Source organism: Benincasa hispida, chromosome 8, assembly GCF_027475165.1.
Source record: "Benincasa hispida cultivar pf3 chromosome 8, pf3_genome.v1.1, whole genome shotgun sequence".
In the NCBI taxonomy this organism is placed as follows: domain Eukaryota; kingdom Viridiplantae; phylum Streptophyta; class Magnoliopsida; order Cucurbitales; family Cucurbitaceae; genus Benincasa; species Benincasa hispida.
In genome coordinates this window covers 43,393,570-43,408,883 of record NC_143485.1, presented here as the reverse complement: position 1 = coordinate 43,408,883, position 15,314 = coordinate 43,393,570, and the positions used below count along the sequence as shown (strand labels likewise).

At 33.3% G+C, this 15,314-nt stretch overlaps 1 pseudogene across 1 annotated transcript; it reads right to left on the bottom strand.

Moving 5' to 3' along the window:
• Positions 1 to 9,160: 9,160 nt before the first annotated feature.
• LOC120083835 (uncharacterized) lies at positions 9,161 to 13,614 on the bottom strand (annotated as a pseudogene). The gene is made up of 5 exons (XR_016531535.1): positions 13,456 to 13,614; positions 13,045 to 13,221; positions 10,947 to 12,242; positions 9,950 to 10,029; positions 9,161 to 9,502 (listed from the first exon to the last, which is right to left on the bottom strand). The product of XR_016531535.1 is annotated as an uncharacterized LOC120083835 (transcript).
• Between the last annotated feature and the right edge of the window lie 1,700 nt (positions 13,615 to 15,314).

Here is a 15,314-nt window from a genome sequence, read left to right as displayed (position 1 = left end):
AGCATTGATCTTTTCTAAGGTAGATTTGAAGAGTGGATACCACCAAATAATAATACGACCGGGTGATGAATGGAAGACGACGTTCAAGACCAATGAAGGATTGTTCGAATGGCTAGTCATGCCTTTTGGGCTATCAAATGCTCCATGCACTTTCATGAGACTCATGAATCAAGTACTCTATCCTTTCCTTAACAAATTTGTCGTAGTGTATTTTGACGATATTTTGGTGTATAGCAGGAACATTGAGGAGCATTCAGCACCTTCGAAGCCTTTTTCAAGCATTAACAACCGACAAACTCTATATCAATCATAAGAAATGTCTTTTTCTAGTAAAGAAAATTACATTTCTTGGCTTCTTAATTGGTCACAATCAAATTAAAGTTGATCCAAAGAAGATTGAAGCTATTACCCAATGGCCAACTTCATGCTCGGTAAAAGACATTCAAGCCTTCCTTGGTTTGGCTTCATTTTCCAGAAAATTTATCAAGGATTTCAGCTCTATCGTAACACCTATTATTAATTGTCTAAAGAAAGCCAATTTCCATTAAGGAGAGAAACAACACAGTAGCTTTGAATGATCAAAGGAAAGTTGAGTTTCAGCCCTATTCTTAAGCTACCAGACTTCTCTTTACCACTTGAAGTAGACGTGGATGTCTACGGAGTGGGCATTGGAAGTGTATTATCATAGCAAGGGCACCCTATTGAGTTCTTTAGTGAAAAACTCAGTAATACAAAGCAGAACTGGAATACTTATGAACAACAATTCTATGCCCTTGTTAGAGCTTTGAAACTATGGGAGCACTATCTTCTTTTTAAAGAATTTCTCTTGTTGACGGATCACTTTTCGTTGAAGTACCTACAATCTCAAAAGAATATCAGTCGTATGCACACATGGTGGATTTTCTTCATTCGAAGGTTTGACTTTGTGATCAAACACCAATCAAGCAAGGAGAATAAAGTAGTCGATGCTCTAAGTCGAAAGAATTCTCTCTTTACTATCTTAGCCACCGAAGTAACTGTTTTCTCTCATCTCCCATGTTTATATAAAGAAGATGTTGATTTTGCTGAGTTATGGTATAATTGCACCCACTTTATAAAGACTAATGATTTTCATATAGTGGATGGTTTCTTATTCAAGGGAGAGCAATTGTGTATTCCACACACTTCCCTTCAAGAAGCTCTTCTAAAAGAAGCACACTCGGGAGGATTGGCTGGATATTTTGGTCAAAATAAAATTTTTGAACTAGTGACTGCTCGGTTTTATTGGCCACAAATTCAGAAGGACACAAATAACTTTGCTAAGAGATGTTCTATTTGTCAAAAAGAAAAAGGCACAAGCACTAATGCGGGTCTATATTCACCATTACCTATTCCCACAACCATTTGGGAAGACTTATCAGCTGACTTTGTACTTGGTCTTCCAAAAACCCAACGAGAGTATGATGCAGTAATGGTGATAGTGGACCGTTTCAGTAAAATGACTTACTTTCTTGCTTGCAAAAAGACAAATGATGCAGTTTATATAGCCAATCTCTTCGTTAAGGGATTGTTCGACTTCATGGAGTGCCCAAGTCCATTGTATCTGATAGGGATGTCAAACTGATGGGCAAACAGAAGTTACCAACAGAACATTGAAAAATCTTATACGTTGTCTAAGTAACTCAAAACCGAAACAATGGGATTTGTCCCTTGCCCAAGCAGAGTTTCCCTTTAATTATATGAAGAATAGATCAACAAGAAGATGCCCCTTTTAAGTTGTATATACCAGAACTCCAAGACTAACTTTTGACCTTTCTAACTTGCCTTCTGTAGTGGATGTTAGCATTGAGGCTGAAGGTATGGCTGAAAGAATTCAAAAGCTTCATCAAGAAGTCCATGATCATTTGGAGAAAACTACCTTGTCTTACAAAGAAGCTAGAGACAAGTCTAGAAGAGAAGTTAATTTTGAGGTAGGAAACCTAGTAATGATCAACCTATGTAAAGCTCGATTTCCTACTGATACGTACAACAAATTGAAAGATAGACAACTTGGACCATTTCAAGTATTAGAGAAATATGGTACCAATGCATACCGCATTGAATTACCAACAGATTTGCATAATAATCCAGTATTCAATGTGGCTAACTTGAAGCCTTATTTTGCTCCGGACAGCTTCCATTTAGCATCCTAATTACCTCGCGGACGAGTCCAATCTTGAGGGGGTGGATTTGATGTAACTAAAAGGCTTACTTCTTTAATTAGCTATAGTTAGTTTGTTAGTTTTGAACAAACTTATAATCTTTCTCTATAAATAAAGCCTCTTCCCTCATTTTGAGGAGAGATTCATTGATTCAAAATATTAGATTTTTGGTTTCATACCAATTCCCCATTGGGGAAACGGGTCCCCGCAGGAACTCATCTTTTTTTTTTTAATATATATATATATAATAAATACTTTAATCGGGGGGGGGGGGGGGTTCTCTCCCCTATGAAACACAAATATTTCATGTGAGGCAAAGAATTCGTATCAAACACGTATCAGATATCGATACTTCCCAGATACGTATCTGATACGCGATTTGACATATCTACTTCTATGCATACTTTTTTTTAAAGAAAAAAGACAAGTAACTCATCTAATCTTTCCCAATCTAAAACTAGGCAACATATTTAAAAAGCTCACTACTTGAGTCCAAAACTAAAAGGAAAAAAAAAAAAAAAAAAAAAACGACGAACAAAACCTAGACTAGAATTATCTAATCTCCATTATCACATTTGAGTCCCCATAAAGTCCACAAAAATATAAACCATTTGGATATCTTCAACAATTCAATGAAGAAATTATTCGTTTATCTTCATACTTCTCCCTTTAATCTTCTTCTTCTTCTTTGCAATATGAATCACTTTTTTATTGTATTTTATTAACTATTGTACTTCAACATCTTAGATGTTTTTTTTGTATTGTATTTCAGTATTTGTATTCTATTTTGTGCTATTGTTATTAACTTGTATGTTAAGTTTATCTATATCCTAGATTTTTTTAAAGAAAAAGAAAATGTATCTTCAATGTATCAATATTCTCGTTTTTTAGAAATATATAAATTAAAAAATATATAAAAAAAAGACGCATCCTTAGACATATCCGTATCTTAATTTTTTAGAAATTGATGAATCGTCATATCCGATCGTATCCGTATCATGTAGCCGTATCTGTATTTGTGCTTCATAGCCCTCCCTATTCCCGACCAGGGACCTGGTTAGAATCCCCTGTCAAACCGAGGGTCAAACCAGGGACGGAGCGAGGACCTGCGGGGTTTTTGTCAACTCTAAGGAGTTGGTTATTATAGTCATAGGTTATTATAGTTGGATTGTAATAGTTTGTGTTTGGGATGTAGATTATTTTAGTTTTGATTATAATAATATTTGTTTGAGGTGTAAACTATTTTAGTTTGAGAATGAAATAGTAAATATTATAGCAAAGAAAAAAAATGATGAATATAAAATAGTAAATACAGTAACAAATGAAAGTTTTGAAATAGTGTCGACTATAGTTAATTTGGGGTTTTGAAATAGTATTTACTGTAGTAAGAGATAATTATTATAGTCTTAGGATAATTATAATTCTTGTCCCAAACACCCCCTAAAATTTTGATCATAACTTTTTTTTATTTTGATTTTAATTGTAGCTTAGGTTGTTGACATTGCAATTTGATGTGAAAGTAATTGTTTAGAATTAGAATTTTGAATTTCTTTTTCTTTTTTAATGGTATTCTATAAGTCTAATTTTGAAAAGCTAGAATTAGAACTAGGAAAACTTTGTGCCTTTGTTCTCTTGAGAGTATATTTTGAATTTTGCGTTGGTTATACATGTTCTTTTATTCGAGCATTTAGATTTTTGTGGTTAGACACGTTCTTAAATGTTCGGTTGGCTATATATAGAAATTTAAAATTGTGTGATCGACTTTAAACGTTTGTTGCCTTGAATATGATAAAAGTTCTTGCAAATGTGTAAGTTGGTAGTTATATATATATATATATTTACATAATGGATAATGTAGATCTTAAATTCATTATAATGGTCGACTTGTTGAAGCTGAGAAGTTTGACTATCATGTTGGGGAGATTGAGGTTGTGTTGACTGCTAATAAGGACATGTTGTCAATCATTGAGCTAAATAATTTTATGACGGAAGCAAGTGTATCTAACGTCCATAGCTATTGGTATCTTAAACCTAGTTTCGAACTATCTTGTGACTTATGTTTGCTATGCAACGATAATGATATTTTAAATATGGTAAACCAAAGACTTAGAAACAAGACTTTTCATAACTATGTTCAACATAATCCAAATGAGGAAGTCAAGCAATTAGATCGACCTCCCCAAATATTGATATGAATTTGAATTTGCTATCTAATTTGAATGATCTAGATATATAATCATTTTATGCGTCTTCTTCTGATTTGAAATCTCCATATTCATATGAGAATGATGGGGAAGTGCATAGCTATCCTATAGTTAGACCAGAAACTAATTTGAAAGATATTTCTTTTCAAGTAGGAATGAGATTTAATAGTAAGGAGGTGCTAAAGGAAGCTATCAAAGAATATGATAAATAACCTAATGGAAGAACCACTTTCATGAGATTCATTATCCCAAACATGGTATAAGTTATTCTTTTCATTATGCGACTATTCTTTAAAAGCAGTGTTTAAGGAACCTTTTTATTGATATATATATATATATATATATATATATTTGTAGGTATCTCCCCATCTTGGATCTTCACATTTTGGATCTTCTTAACTTCAATGTTCACATTCTAAAGTCATAGTCCCAAACGTGATAACTAAAGTACTTAACTTATTTCATTTTTTTTTTCTTTAACCTAGATTCATAGGCATAAACGTGGTAGTAAATTGTATGAAAATGAAATTAAATACGTTCAATTAACTTCAATATAATTTTGTTTTTGTGTAGGAACCTCCCTCGCCCCGATCTTCTCCACCCAGATCTTTACCCATATCTTCTAAGTGATGTGATAAAATAAAGAGAAGCATTTTTTTCTCCACCCAGATCTTTACCCATATCTTCTAAGTGATGTGATGAAATAAAGAGAAGCATTTTTTTCTTCTTTTTTGTCAAATTGCTCTTGTGATTAATTTTGTTAAAAACTGCCAACCTCATTTTGTAACTGTTTCTAGACATATAAGGACATTTGGAGTAAGAAATTGGTTATTATAATCTTAAGTTATTATTGTTGGCTTATGATAATTTGTGTTTAGAGTATAGATTATTTTAGTTTAAGTTATAATAGTATGTGTTTGAGGTGTAAACTATTTTAGTTTGAAAAGGAAATAGTAACTGTTGTAGCAATGAATAAAAAAAATGATGAATGTAAAATAGTAAAAACTGTAGCAAATAGTAAATACCGTAGCAAATGAGAGTTTTTGAAATAGTATTGACTATAGGTAATTGGGAAATACAAAATAGTATTTACTATAACAAGAGATGGTTATTCTAACACCTTTTGTAAACCCAACTTGGGGTCGTTTGAATTATTGGCACAATTAGGATGATTTCTAAGGTACTTTTATAATTGAATATGTTTCCTTCATTTGAAATTCTTAAGTTTCTAATTTAATTTAGAAATATAAAAAAAAAATTCTATGATCACTTTTATTCTTGCGCGCATAAAATGAGTCTCTTGTTCTTGCCAAGTCTATTGCCCTTCAAATTCAAGCATCCATTTCTCTTGATTTCTTTGCTTCTTTTGTCTAGGTGTACCGCAAAGTGAATCTAACATATCTAAAGGTCCAAGTTCAAGAATATGTGCAATAGAGTTCAAGATCTTCACCACACATGATGAACTTGCAATCATTTTACATAACATTTTATTTTGGATCCTATCAAACAAGTGGGGAAGACATCCAAAAATATTAATCTCCTGAGGTGAATCATACTCATTTTTACTAAATACCGGACAATGAGAGAATCCTAAATTAGGAACAATACAGTATCACAATTTAAATTTTGGCGGGATTGAAACTAAATTTGAATCAGCAAGAACTATCAAAAGAATGCTTCCAACAAAATGTTACTGGAAATTTCATCACCAATATCATACTATTTTTCTTTGGATTTGAGAAATTAAAAAAAAAAAAAAAAAAAATGAAAGAGGGGGAATTCTAATTCTAAAATCAATGAAAATTCTATTGTAGGGAATACCATGAAAAAGAAAAAACCAAGTTAACATCATCATTACTCTGACATCATCAAAATTGAACCAATGTTACCAAATTAAAGTGGAAAAAAGCATAAAGAAAAAATTGAAGAAGAAAATTAAACTAAAAGCTAAAATGCCAATCCTATCGTCATTAGGGTGGGGAATTAAAAACAGTCCTGATGTCGCCGGACATTTGTTAAGAAAAGATTTATTCTGGTTTATCGACCAATTCTAAACAAAATTGAAAAACAAAAGATGGCCAGAAACCCGATTTTGAACAAAAATATAAAGAAAAGATGAATAAAAATCTTGTTGTTGAGGGCCTAGCCATACACTGCCCGATGTTGCCGCCGAAGTTACCGTAAGTTCATGTCCAAGAGTGCTTTTGTCGAAGTTCAAAGATTTTTGTCCGTTCAGATTCTCCATATCGCAACTATTAGTCTTCAACGTAAAAGTACAAGAAACTAAAAGATTTATTTCTTCTTTTTATATTTTCTTATCTTTTTAAACCATCTAATATTTTAACCTAATAAAATCTAATTTTAGAATAAAATTTGACAAGTAGACAAGTACACATCATCATTTATTAGTCCAATCAACGAACTTTTAAGTCAAGTAACGGTTCAAATGGATCTAAGGACTATTTAGAATTATTATTCAAATTTAAGAACTATTATAAAACCTATAGATACCTACTTGAAGCCCCAGGGACTAAAAATGTATTTTGTCTGGAAAAATAATGTTGTTAGAAAAGAACTTAACATACAGTATGTATTAGTGATGAAAAGTGTTTTGTTTGTTGTATTAACAAAATTAAATTATGCGTTAATACATCCTTAAATCATAAAAGAAAGAGAAATTTTCACATATAGAAAAAATGTCAAATTATTTACCGTAATATTAAAAAAATTGATAAATATTGATAGACTTCTATCAACTTCTATTAATAATAGATTTGTATCTGTTTCTATCACTGATAGTATCAATGATAGACTCCTATCAGTTTCTATCACAGATAGACATTGATAGACTTCTATCGACATCTATCAGTGATAGCCTTGTATTAGATTTCATCACGGATAAACGTTGATGTCTATCACAATTATAATTAAATTTTATTATTTATGTAAATATTTTTCTATTTAATGAGTAAGGCCATTAAAATTTCAAATTTTTATGTTATACAGACTACCTAAAATACATACTAAAAAAATGAAAGACTAAAGTTGTAAACTAACTAGAAAAAAGTTAATATTGGAATTATAATGAAAGACTAAAGTTGTAAACTAACTAGAAAAAAGTCAATATTGGAATATAAATCAATAAAAAAAGAAAAATGTTAGACGAACAATGTTCAACTAGTGTAAAATTGACCTAGATCAGGATTTGAAACTCAAAGGACGTGTTTGGGGCAAAGAATATCCTAAGACTATAATAACTATCTTTTGCTACAGTAAATACTATTTCAAAACACCCGATTAACTACAATCAATACTATTTCAAAACCTCTCATTTACTATAATATTTACTATTTACTATAGTTTTACTACTTTACATTCATCAATTACTATCTCATTCTCAAACTAAAATAGTTTACACTTCAAAAATATTTACACAAATAACAAAATTTAATTATAGTTGTATCACAAATAGATGCTGATAGAATGGTTTTCATTCAGAGAGTATTTTATTTCTTTTCCAATTTAGCCTTACTTTTCAAACGACTGTATACACTAGTTCAGGTCAATTTATTCCTACTTGACTAATTTCATCCATTCCTTGACTCTACTACTTGGATTCAAGAACCTTGTACAGTACTCAATATCTTATATGTGAACTCATGACCTAAATAGGCATCACTTTACAACTCACCATGACTTGTGTCAGGCTAATATCTAATCTAAGCCCAAATTTGATTCCAAAATTTTCCCGATACTTGGGGGTATCAGAGTGAAGTACAAGCAATTAAGAAAATGTGGGGAGAATGCATTCTAAAACCATAAGGATGGTTTGAGCCTCCCCTTCGATTGGGTGGAATAAGTTAATGTTTGATTTACAATTATAATAATTAATATTTCTAATTATTGTCACCCGACAATTAACTGCATTATTATTATTTCAAATCTATCTTTGTTACAGCGTCCTACTTACCCTCTCTCATCCGCATTAATCTTTACCACAAATTCAAACTAAAATAGTTTACACTCCAAACACATTATTATAACTTACAAACTATTACAACCCATAGACTATAATAAACACTAAATATAATAACCAATTTCACACTCCAAAAATCCTCTAAAGAACTGTTACTCCGCATCCCAAAAGCCTCTAAGAGATTGTTTGGGACGCTGAGTTAATTATTATAGTCGGTGGTTATTAGCTTGTGGGTTATAATAGTCTGTGTTTGGAATAGACTATTTTAGGTTGTGTTACAAATGAAGAGGGAGAATTACTCAAAATAGTAAACAATGTAGATATTGATAATTTTCAAATAGTTTTATTCTAAGTATAGATTATAATAATTGAGAATTGCGACTATTATAATGAGATGCTCAAACATCGGGTCAAGGGCACACATCCCTAAACAATCACATCCTAAACAAGATGTTCTGAATCAACTTCTCTTCTAGATTGAAAAGCTAAAGATACTCTTAACGGGATAACTGGACTTGTATGCCCAAAAAGCCAACAAGATAAACCAAAACACCAAGAAAAAGACCAGCTGGGAATCACCTAAAAGAGGATTTATCCAAAAGGAATTGGAGAAAGGGAAGAGAGAAAGTTGCAAGCTTTGGCCCTTGAGCTTCAAAAACATTTCTTTTCCAGGCAACCAACCAGTTGAAACTCTGGACCATTAGAATTTGGAATCTCTCTTTTCCTTTCCATTTAGTACTTCAGCACGTTTCTAACAGACATCGTCACGATAAGGACTCAGGGTATTACAGCAAAATAAATACCATGTGAAAATTGGAATATAATTAACTAAGCTTTCCCAGAGGAAAGAAAAATGCCAAGATTCAAGTATATAGTGATGGAGGGAGGGATATAAAGATTACATAAACATTCATAAGTTAGTGGACATACAGCGCCCATATGGTGTACTTGCTCATGGCCTGTGGAACTTGCTAGGAAAAACATTTCACTCGCTTAGCAACCAAGACTTTCTTGCTAAGCAGCCCATTCAGCGTTTTTGTTTTTTGTTGCAGCTGGTTTTGTTTCTCAAGCAACAATTATGAATTTCAGGACAGCCAGAATGAGTTCTACTACCGCCATTTCTTCTCAGACAAAGATATAAGCTGCAGAAACACAATTCCAGGATTACATTAGTAAATAAGAAAGCTCTGACATGACACCTCCTCTCATTTATTGACATGAAAGATGTTGAAATGGAATCTAGGAAAAAGGGTGCAAACGTCCCCAAATAAAAGAACAATAATAAGTTCCATCAAGGTTTTCATGTTGTATTCTACTTTCTGATAGTATATCAAATAGTCTACAACACTACAGTGTATTTCAAATTTTGGTCATCTATTTGAACAAGTAGATGTGGTTCAATTTAATATAAATTGGAGCAAGTAGATGTGGTTCAATTTTTGTTATTTCAATTAGTTGCATATAAAGACTCTTGTTATCATTTTCCTCGTACATGAAAGCAAACCAAACACAATGGGCCAGCGTGTTAGCTAAAGCTAATATTAATAAAGGGTGGAAACTGCATTAAAGACGGGTTAGGGGAAAGCAACCTCCTCGGTTGCAGCAAGTCTTGTGGCCTAGCTAATCCAATTATTTTTGTGATAAACAAGTCAGAATTGCAGGCTATGACCTACAATGGCCTAGGACGGCCGGAGGTTTGTTTTACATATACATATATATATATAATTGGTGTTCCTCATAGTGTGTGAAGTTAAGGTGAAATCTTAGAAGTTATTTAATGGATTACTATCTATTTATACGTGTTTTCTTTCTATGGCTTATGATGACAAACCAAAGAGAATTCAAATATTCAGGAAACACAAGGCATCAGAGCCAAACATGTCCAAATATCGGCGTCACTTATGAGAGGTTTCTCAATGTTTGGGTTGTCAGCTCCTCGAAGAGTAAATTTAATAAGAGTTGATGGTTTACAAAAGGAGGGATGGAATCTATAGGTCATCAAAATGACAACCATATGCTGGAATCATAACCAATGAAGACAAAATTTGAACGGTAGGGATAGAGTTATGAAGGAACAAGCTATATGCACATGGAATTGCATGTACCACATGATATGCACTTCTAACCACAATTTTTCTACTTAGCTAAATGAGATACTGTATGCTACCAGCTATACCTGTAAATACTTGAATTTAGAATCCCCTCCAGATACTAAACATGAATTCTCTCCCAGGGAATTTTAACATCACGGTAGGGTATTAGTAATCGGTAAGAGCAGATGCATCCTAAAACTTAATCCTAAGAAATGGCCATAGAAGCAAGTATTATGGCAAAGTAAAGTTACGGGCATTGGTTGCCTGAATGAGATACTGCAACAGATTACTGATAATAATAGCTCCGAAAATGGAATCAAAATAGATATATTCAGTCTAAGACTCTAGACTAAACAACAAAGTATATCTCTTTAGGAGAAACCAAGTATTATGCTCTCATCCAGTACCACAAGTATACGAGAAACTAATTCCAGACGCTTTGAAACAAATCAGAAGGTTTATACAAGCATCTTAAAGTAGATATAAGACTAACCTGCCGAGCAACCTGAGCTAACCGACGGTTGTCCCGAGATGATTCTGTCATTAAGCTAAACTTGTCTGATTCAGATGATATACTTTGTTTATCCTTCATCCTTTTCTTTGATATGCTTTCATCAACTGATGATTTACCATCAGGGCTGCTCAAAGATTCCTTCTTTCGCTTTCTTTGGAATGTATACTTGAGAACTTTACTATTTGAATGTTGACTAGGAATCTCATCAACTACATCGGAGTTTTTCATATCCAATTTAACTAATGACTCCTTAACTGAATCAACGTCAACTTTATATGGAGAAGCCTCCAAATTCTCCCCACATAAACTTTCCTGGCTAGCGAAGTCAGATTTACCTACAACTGCTGTATCATGGTCTGTCGTGTTCCTAAGAGGGCAATCATTTATTACTGCTCCATCTCCCTCACTGACGTCAGGACATCCTGAAGGTGTTGGCATTTCATTAACTTCAGACAGTATAGGGGTTGAGAGCAAAATTAAACCACTCTGACTATCAATTTCCTTTTGTGACAGACATTTCCCAGTATCATCGTTGTCCACTGAAAGACTTTCTGAGCAGTGAAGATCAGGCGACTTGCATTGTTTAGGTATGTCATCAAGAACGGTTAAAGCTTTCTTCTTGTTGTATCTAATCCCCCGTTTTCTTTTTCGGCGAAGGGATTTAAGAATTGGTACTTGAGTATCCCTGCTTAATAGCTTAGGCAATGCCTTGATCTCATTAGAATTTTTCTTTTCTCCACCGATATTATCGGCCTTGGTAATGTTTGTTTTACGCATCAGTTTACCCTCTTCTTCACCCATATTGCACACCTTATTCTTGACATCTTCAGCTTGTCCGGTCAGACATACTTTTCCATCAAACAATTTTCTTTCGAATGCACGTACTCTCTGGGTGCAGCCATTTCTGTAAAGCTCAGGTTCTTTGCTTCTCATCACCATAGAGGCAAAATCCCTCTGAACTTGGCCATTATCCACTGGCAAGTCATTCTTACTTTCAGGCCAACTGTCAAGGCATGTCCCATTTAAAGTATTTATGTTATAGGGTGCAATCTTCTCGTGCGAGTTTGGAAAATCCTCCCGAGATGCAACATTATTAGCCAAGTTTTGCTTATCTTGGGGCTCTACCTTTTTGTTCCTCACATGTTCCAATTCATCTTGAACTTCCCGCAACTGAGCTCTAAGTTCCCTCACTATGTCCTCGGCTTCCTCAAGCTGGGCTTCAAGTTCTTCAATCTTTTTCTTTTGATTTAAAGACACCATTTCTGCCTCACTGACCTGAAAAGATGGCACATTTCAGCTCCACACGTGTTCACAAAAATTAGATAAGCACAAGAGGGAACTGAAGTTTCTTTCATCGGTTATGTTGAGAAAGATACAACTATTAAGAACTTCATTCAGACAATATAAAACTGAACTAACAGCTAATCAATCAGAGCTATATCGTTTTTTCTTTTTAATTATGCAGATATACAAAAGTAGTATGATATCTCAATTCCAATTTTAGCTCTGCCCCCGTTCTATTACAAGAGAGTATCAAGAACTTTAACCAATACAAAAGACTTCAATTGACAAATCAAAGAGGATTTCACACAAGTTAAAAACAACCATTCTGTCCAATTTCCTCATTAATAAATCATGAGCAAAACATTATGCGGTTCTCACTCTCTTTGATCTCATTCTTTTGACACTTGATTTTAAAAATGTTTGGTGGTGTTTTGCAACTACCAACTTAAATTGTTTACTACGCAATAGTTGAATTAAGCAACAAACAGCCAGCAAACAGCAACAACTGGTCGAATGCCTGATTTAACAAATGGCTAAAAGCGATGCAAACACTAGAGAAGTTTTTCACCATGAAAGGACTACATCCATTATCCAACATTAAAGATTACCAATTAGCGTAAAGATGATAAATTTTCCATCTCAAAACCGTTAACAACAACCCCATATAACCAAAAACCACCAGGCCATCCGCATCAGAACGTGATCGGAAGAGCACGAAACACTTTCAAACAAGAAATGGGAAAGCAAAAAACAAAGAGAAAAATCAACCCCATTTATACTAAAAGCGTTATACCTTAGAATCCAACATTTGTTTAAGCCTAAGCAGTATCCGAAACGCCTCATCTTTAGTAGTGGACAGCTCCTGCTGACACCGAATAGCGTTCCTCTCAGAAACCATAATACGCGCCGCCGCCTCCTTGGCCGTATTGAGGATTATATCGGCGTAAGCCTTCTTCAGGGCCGTCAATTTCTGAAAATAAACAAAACCCATTACAAAATCAAACGACTAAAGGGCAGTAAAACAAACTTCAATAAGATCAAAATCATCCCCTCTTACACATTCCCCCAAAAAGCCACAAATCCCAGAAAAACGAAACCCAACGCAAAAGGGAAAAAGGAGAAAGGAAGTTAGTTAAAGCGGCAAGGGCAGTCTCACAAGAATCAAAGACGAACAAGAAATAGCAGCGATTAAAAGGAAAATTACCTCGGAGTCTTCCATTATTAGTGAAGCGTAGAGTCTTCTTCTGTGTTTGCTGGTTTTTTGGTCCGAGTAGTGAAGAAGGAAGAAGGAAGAAGAGAGAAAGAATAAGGGGGGAGGTTTGTTCTGTTTCCCCCCCTCGCTTTTACATCAGCTGTCTGTTACGAACTGAAAGACTAAAGTCCAACCCTAATTACCAAATTACCCTCACTACCCTTCCGTAATTACACCACCTGCTACTTCAGTGGCTAACCGCAACAACGCCGGTGTTTAATTTCCCTTTTTCTCCTCGCACGTACGACCTCGCGCCATGAGAGTGGTCCCACGCAGTGGAATGCTGACGTGGGCGTATTGGGCCTAATAGATGGACACGCGTTTTAATGCATGTTGTGGTTGAATCACAGTGCGTTTGGTCGATAACTGAACGGCTGTGATTTTCAGGTCAACCGTGTGTAGCGAATACAGTAGCAAATCCTTTTTAAAAATTCAGATAAATAAAAAAGAAAAAAGGTAAATACTTAAATAAATTACACCTTTTATTTTTTTTTTATAATCGAATATCATTTTTAGGTAAACATTTTAATTATGATCCAATTTTTTATTTAAAAGAAAAAACAACACAAATTCCTTTCTAGTTTTCACAAATTTGCTTGAATTTTCAAAAATATTTCTAAAAATGTAGACAATCAAATCAAATAAGTAAATAAATAAGTGGACTGTATTTGTAAACTTAATTTTAAAACTAAAAACCAATTCCTCATTTCATAACTTTTTTTAGGTTGAAAATTAAGCTTTTTTTTTTTCTAAATCTACTCTTTGTTTGTAATTTAGAAAATAATAGTAACTTTTTGTGTACAACAATTGAAGGGATGAGGAATCAAACCTCCAATATTTATGGAAGGCCGTCAGACCGTTCACTTTGGTCCATAATTTATGAGTTTTCAATTTTACCATTTTACTCTCAGTAAATTTAGAGCAGATTCTTGTATATTGAGTATGTCTTAATAGTATCAAATTTGTTAAACATAAAATTGAATTTTGTATTTAATTAGATGGTCTAATAATTTTTATTTTTATTTTTGTTAACATATTGTTTCGAACCTGATTTTAAAGTTTGCTCAATTTTAGTTCATGTACTTTTAAATGTCTAATCGTAGTCATGCATTTTTAATAAATCTTATATTTAGTCTCTCTTATTAGTTTATTGTTATTTTTTTTTAAATATCATCTATTAACATTTTTATTATAAATTTTAGTAACATATTCACATATTATATTTAATTATATAGAAATTATTATTATTATAGAAGCAATACTGATAAAAGTTAATTTAGAGGGACTATATTTAAGATTTACAGAAAGTATGTGTACTAAAATTAGACATGTTAAGTCAGTCCATTAAACATTTTGTCAAGGTGGCCCAAATGTTTTTATTTTGTTCTGTATTGAGTAGGCCCAAAGCCCATTGCTTAACGACTCTTTTCTGATAATTGATTTTTAGTTGTGTGATTCCCTTCTAGAAACCATTCTAAGATGTTATTAGAGTATTAATTTAGTGTGGGTGTGTTTAACTTTCGCAAGAGTTTTTCATCCCATATTTTTCTTATGATGATTGTTCTTCTTCCCATTGATATCATGAAAAATATAGAGTTTATCTTGCACTCTTGATCTATTCTTCTGCTATGTTGTGATAGTATTAAAGCCAATATCTAACGACAAAGGGCCTCTGTATTCTTCAATTCTTCCTCTCCAAGATTTCTGTTGATTTTTTTCCTTTTTTTGGGAGACTTCGTCTTTCGTTCTCTACTGTCGTGGTAGAAATGGAAGACTCTACTTAGAGTTTTAATCCAGGCAATAAAATTTCA